This window comes from Bidens hawaiensis, unplaced genomic scaffold (assembly GCF_021521415.1).
Source record: "Bidens hawaiensis isolate Kalapana, Puna unplaced genomic scaffold, B.hawaiensis_p1.1 tig00000001_1, whole genome shotgun sequence".
Taxonomy (NCBI): Eukaryota; Viridiplantae; Streptophyta; class Magnoliopsida; order Asterales; family Asteraceae; genus Bidens; species Bidens hawaiensis.
This window is the reverse complement of record NW_027491014.1, coordinates 2,974,426-2,980,368: the sequence shown is the minus strand read 5'-3', so window position 1 is coordinate 2,980,368 and position 5,943 is coordinate 2,974,426.

The window sequence follows — 5,943 nt, the reverse complement described above, 5'->3', positions numbered from 1 at the left end:
AACTAGCAAATCCATATGCTAATAATACCCATTACCATTTCTGTCATTAGTGTAATCCCAGCAACAATTTTGCTCCATACTAATAATAGCCAAATATAAAAATCTCATAAAGAACTGAATTATCACTAACATTTTCATAAAGAAACTGAATAACAGTGAGTTTCCAAAGGCCCAACAATATCTATGATTAACAAATTTCAAGTTCCAAAAACTCCAAAATAGCTTATAATTAATTAAACATGTTAATTTCATTGTTTGAATGCGACAAATATTGACTCCACATTTCATTTGCTATAGACTCTCTTATTTTTTCCCCTCTATCATCTGGCGTTTGGAGCATGATCCTCTACATCTTGTGTGGCATTTAACACCTCTTGTGCAACTTCATCTTCAACTTCTCGATCACGATCAACTTCAAGTAGATAATTGTGAAGAATGCAACAAGCCAAAAATAAATGTGATTGTGTTTCACATGAGTAGAACGGCTCGGTTGTACTTCTAATTATTGGAAATCTTCTCTTTAAAACACCAAACGCCCTTTCAATAGAGTTTCTTAATGATGCATGTCAAAGGTTAAACAATTCTCTTGGATTCTGAGGTGCACGTTTTGAGTATTCCTTCAAATGGTACCTAACACCTCCATAAGGTACTATGAGTGTACTTTTGAGTGGTAGACCGCCATCCACTAAATAAAATTTACCATCTGGAGTATTTAATTTATCTTCCCTAGTAATTGCATCTTTTAAGACTCTTGAATCAGACGTTGTGCCTTCCCAGCCACTTAAAACATATGTGAACTTCAAATCGAATGTGCAAGAAGCTAATACATTGATATTTGAATATCCTTTCCGACCTCGATATCTCAGAGCATCTTTACTAGGTACTTTCACACGAATATGTGTTCCATCAATTGCTCCTATACAATCCTTAAAAAATGGATAAAATCTTCTTTTCTCTTGAATTTGTTTTTGCACAGTATCACCGATAGGTTGAATAAGATACTGGTCTTCTAATGATATAATTGCTTTTAAGACTCTATGAAAATGCACGCTTGTTGCTGACCCAGATCGATAATAAAACCAAGAGACGAAACGATTTCTAAAGTCATTTCCAATTATATGCAAAAATCTTGCAACTTGTTCTTCAATAGTCATACGTTGAGTTGATCGGAGACCACCATCACTTTCTAACTTTTGACATAATATCATAAATGCATTCTCACTCATACGAATTATTTGTCAGCATTTTCCACTTATTGCAAGTTCATGCAACATCTCTTCACGTACTCGTCGTCGATGTAACATCTCTTCTCCCCTAACATGATTTTCACTGCGATGTGTATGATGTGCTATAAGAGCTACCACTAGACAAACCAAATGAACGACAGCTAAATGGTGTCGTCTCACCGCAAGAAATAGGTTATCGTCCATTATAAAAACAAGATCAAAACATGTTTCAGTATAGCATATTTCTATGTAAACCATTATAATACAAGTACATAAAAAACCATTATTAACTACTTATAATACTTATAACAAGCTTAACCCATCACATACAAAATGATAGCATGTATCTCTGTTTGGTTTGTTTGTGATAATGTGTTGAAAAGTCAAAGACTATTTGAGATGCAATCACATGTTTCGCTGTACACACACCTCTATTGGTTTATCTTTATAACATATAAAAATAACCTAATGATGCTATTCAACTAAAGGATCATAGAAAGTCAAAGGAGATATATATTTACAACCTCTGATGCAGTTCACTTATTAAATATCAAAGTCCGAATGTTGCAAAGGGTCAAACATATGAAATTATTTGTTTACGATAGAAATCTAGCAATAATGAAGAATAAGATGAATACAAACCTGGAGCCTTTGATTTTGATAGCAGCGATTTTGAAGGCAGCGATTTTGATAGAATCAAAGGCGTTAGAGAAAGAAGGAGAAAATGGGTTGAAGTAATGAAGAAGATGAAAAGATTAGTTGGTAATATTGTAATTTGGTTTTTTATCCTTAGTTATCCGCCCATTTGTGAGAGGATAAGTCATTGGGAAAATACATCAATTTAATCCCTCCTAACTCCTCCTACTCATTTCCTTTCCATCCTTAAAAAACTCAAGAACACCCATTTTTTAACTATCCTTAGTTTTCCTTTCCTTTCCCTCCTTTAAAAAAACTCAAGAACAAGGCCTTATGGAATGGAAAACTTACAGGTGTAATTAACCACTGTGCAATTATGAGTGTTAACCTGCCAAAGGACATGCCTCTAAGAATAAATGCTGTCACAAAGCCAGCCTACAGAAAACAAGTCATATAGATTGTTGGTTACACACGATTATAACAAAATTTTGAGATCCTCAAGAAGTTTAAAATCAAACAAGTGGAGCCCAAAATGTTTCATATGGATATTTTATGAGTTTAACATTGAATTAAAAGAACAAGAAATTGAACTAACTGCAATGCCAAGAACTATGCTTGTACTGAATAGATATAAAAAATCTAGAAAGATCCGAAGAGTTGTCTGGACATTAAGTGTATCTGCAACAATTTTCTGAACCGCATTGAAGAGTACAACCGACGTTGCATCATCTACTACTCCTTCACCGAAAACTAAGCTGTATAGAAAAGGTGTCTCCTCTTGGTTATATTTTTTTAGTAACGAGTATTCTTTTTATAAAATATAAAAAGCTTTTAAAAAACTATAAAAATTATTAACAAACAATATATATGGGCCAATAAGACCCTATTACCCCATATATAGATTAATAAAAACCCAAAATACTCATAGAATGGATTAATAAGCCCAACTCAATTAACATTACTAAACATAATACCTAAATAAAGAATATATAAATAAACAAATAAAAACATCAGCCACCAACTCAGCAACCGATCAACTTCTTTCTATCAACTAGATGACCATTGCTTTATCGTCTTCGCCGTTTGCCTCAAGGTTTTAACCATCACCAACAACCAATACCTGTTGGTCTATCGTTTGAGAAATGTTTTTCTTCAATGAAGCATGCGAAGTCGGATTTGTGTAATCATTTTGGTGACGATTATATGAATGATGCTTGTATTGTATGTGTTATTTTGAGAATGAGTTCTTTTCAAAGCCGCGATTGAAGATATTTTTCAAAACATGAAAATACGTAAGGAATAATTATAATATGCAATATCTTTTTATTTAATGACTTTGTATTTTATTGAATGCTAACGATATAATTTTATTATGAGAGTGATATTGCATTTTATTTATCTAACCGAATGATCAACCTGACTCGAACCATTCGAGCCCGAAAATGTTGACATCGGAAAAAAATTAAGCATCAAAAAATTCCGAACCTATGAAAAAAAGTTCCTAGCTCCGCCACTGTAATAAGGCACCTATTAAATATAAGCTGACCAACCTGTAATGTACACATAGTATCTGTCGAGGAGAAAATAGTCCCAATACCTTAAAGTACAGTTAATTGTTACAAGTTACAACAATTACAAGCCATGAAGCGCGCTCAGTGCATAACCAATTTCAAGTAAAGGACAGTGAGAACCGTATAACATTTAAAGCAATAGGTACAAACTGTTACGGGGTTCTCGCAGTTCTCTACTTAAAACTGGTTCTGCATTGAGTGACCCGCTATCAATCGAAGGGTTACTAAAAAAATGATTTGACAGATTATCATACTTAGATACTCGCTGATAGACAAGCCATCAAACCCTAACTTTGGAAACAACCACCATCTACCTACACAACACCAAGCACACCATACACCAAATATCAAATATAAAAGAAAAGATTAAACATTGTAAATGAGCCAAGCCTGAGCTTGACTATGCTCGAGCTCAGCTCGTTTTGACGTACGAGAGCTCGACCTCTTTACTAAAGCTCGGCCAGTGAGTCGTTTTTCAAGCTTGAGCTCGGATCGCTTATTATTAATTAAGTAATTTATATTCGTTTTAATTATTTTTATATATTTTGAGAAAAACCTTAAATGAGCCTAAGCTTGGGTTAGTACCTTATTAGACTCATTCAAGCTCGGACTCGGCTTGTTTTTAATAATTTTAATATGTTTTGAGAAAAACCTTAAATGAGCCTAAACTCGACTAGGCTCGAGCTCAGATTGAGTTACGAGAGTTTGGGCTCTTTTTCTAAAGCTAACTAGAGCACTAGGGCTTGGCTCGTTTATTATGAATTAACAATTATTTATATACGTTTCTAATTATATTTATACATGTTTAGAAAAAACTTTAATGAGCCTAAGCTCGGCTTGGCTTGAGCTCGTAGTACCGTAAACAAGCCAAAGCCGAGATCATAAATAATTCGAGCTGCAACTATAGAAGTTGAAATGAGAACCCCAGCAACTCCAAACAGTATGATATTATGGAAAAACTGTTTCTTCTTCACTTGAAATCTGTTTAAAGTAAGATTTAAATTAGTTACAACAACCACCATGCTAATTGGTAACTGGTAATTAAAGGTCGCCTACGTACCCAGCATTGAAAATAATGGGAGGAAGTAGATATATGAAGAAGAGTTCTTCATTGAATCTTAGCAGACGAGGACTCTTCCACTTGCTTGTGCATAAGATAATTGTTCCAACAATACACCCCTGTATGTAGTAAATAACTAATTAATTACATCTTAATGGTGATAAAATTATATATAATGGCCTCGCTATCTAGATTAATAAGCAAAAGAAATATAGAAATTGTTACGATGAGGATTGCAGCTATGAATTCGTTGATAGGCTTCAACGACGACTAAACAAAAACACAGTATGGCAGGGGTTATACGATCGTACACCCTTTGGTTATTCACACACCCTACGTACGAACACCGAAACTCTTGAATAGAGTTTTCTTTATAATACTTGATGAGTTTTATTAGAGAGTTAAGTCTTTAACTCTTGTATATATAGTAGGCTATGTGCCTCATTTGAAAGATACTAGAAAAATAAGAAGCTAGAAAATTCAAGGAAAAAAATGCATGCATGCATGAAGAGTTATTGGTGAAGAAGAAAGAAAGCTTTGAAAACCCATATGTAGAGAACATATGGAGATGAGTTTCTCTATTGAATTCCTCTACCCTTTCATTCTTTTTTATTTTTTTCCACAAGTTCTAACACTACAATTTACCTAATTTAACCTAGGCTCGTGAACATCTCCGGCAATACAAACTGCTTCAGTTGCTGTACCCTGGGAGACAAACGTGTTGTCTTATGTAGAGACGCGAAATCTGTTTTAAGGAAGCGTATTGAACATATGCCTCAGCCTCAACTGTCAACATTAGTTTGTTCGTTTTTTGTAGCAAAGGATCATACAAGAAGATACACATCAAGCTCTCGTTAAAGACTGCACAAAAGATCGTTCAAGAAAACTCGATTCAAGGAGCTTAGTCGATGACCAATGAGACGAAGACACAAGATGAAGCTATTACATTAAGTATTTGATGTGATGAAGGCACATTATTTTATCAATTTTGAATATGAAAACTTGTATATTGTATTCATTTTATTCGATTTTGCAAACGGTATTGTACTCGTATATTTCCCATTACTAACGAGAGTATCCTTAGCGTTTATTTTATTTTTAATAAAAAGTGGCTCATGTCCTGCACTTTTTAAACGACGAATTTCGTTTAAACCGTATTGTTCGTGAGACTTGAATTCAAGTCCTCTCTTTTCCATACTCAAGTGTTAAAAGGTTTTGTTTATGTCAACGGACCACTGCCCCATCGGTGAGGGCGTGCTAAATATGGTTCTGAATTATGATATGTGTTATATCGTTGGTGGACTCGAAAATTGATTGTGTTTTAGAGTTTTTATATTAAAAAACAATAAAAAGAAGTTGTGTTTCAAGGATTAATTGAGCAAAGAAAGGAGGGGCAACACCATCCTTCCAAATTTGGAAGATTCGAAAGAAATGAAAGAAAAGAAAAAAA